We start from the raw sequence: 718 nt of genomic DNA, 5'->3' as shown, positions 1-718 counted from the left end.
TTAGCGAAAGCGTTCATGCATAGAAATTAACTTCCTATTTTAAAGACTTATTTGATTCAAAAATAAAATTTTAGAAGGACTAATTGAACATTTATTCTAGATAAATTAATATTGTAATTAACACTATAATTATTTAAGTGTGGTATGCATATGATGCAATATGGCTTGCCTGAGCTCGAATTTTATTCACGTCGGCACCTTGATTCTCGATTAAACGAGTCACCATGCGATCTGATCCCAGAAGCAATGCTAAAAGCAAATGTATTGTGTCAACTTGATGGTGACCTGAATGAATGTGGTAGTGGAGAATTAATTAGTATGTAGAGGAATATAATAGATTATATTCTTGATATATGGATACAAAAAATCAACTACTAACCATAGTAGAATATAAAATGATTAAATATTTACATTTATAATCAAATTTTATAGAAAATATAATTTTATATGACATCTATTTATTTCACCATAAAGAAATTGAAGATATAATTACTCGAGGCAAAGACCTAATAATCTCTAGGCAGAAGTATGACAAACAAAAAAGACAAAAAAAAAGGAAAAGTCTATGCCCAGCAATTTTTGTATTTTCTAACCAACATTTAACTATTAAAACAAAAGTGAGTGAACTCCTACCATTAGATGTAATCTCACACCATTAAAAATACTATTGATGGCCAATTGATAGTTATAAAACATCAAAATTACTGTTTCCTAACAT

General features: G+C 28.1%; 1 pseudogene; it reads right to left on the bottom strand.

The window, feature by feature from the left end:
• The window catches only part of LOC107472776 (chaperone protein ClpC, chloroplastic-like), a 15,832-nt pseudogene that overhangs the window by 14,791 nt on the left and 323 nt on the right, over positions 1 to 718 (bottom strand).

The sequence above is a fragment of the Arachis duranensis genome, chromosome 1, assembly GCF_000817695.3.
Source record: "Arachis duranensis cultivar V14167 chromosome 1, aradu.V14167.gnm2.J7QH, whole genome shotgun sequence".
NCBI lineage: Eukaryota > Viridiplantae > Streptophyta > Magnoliopsida > Fabales > Fabaceae > Arachis > Arachis duranensis.
The sequence above is the reverse complement of the archived record's forward strand: the minus strand, read 5'-3'. Positions and strand labels throughout refer to the sequence as shown.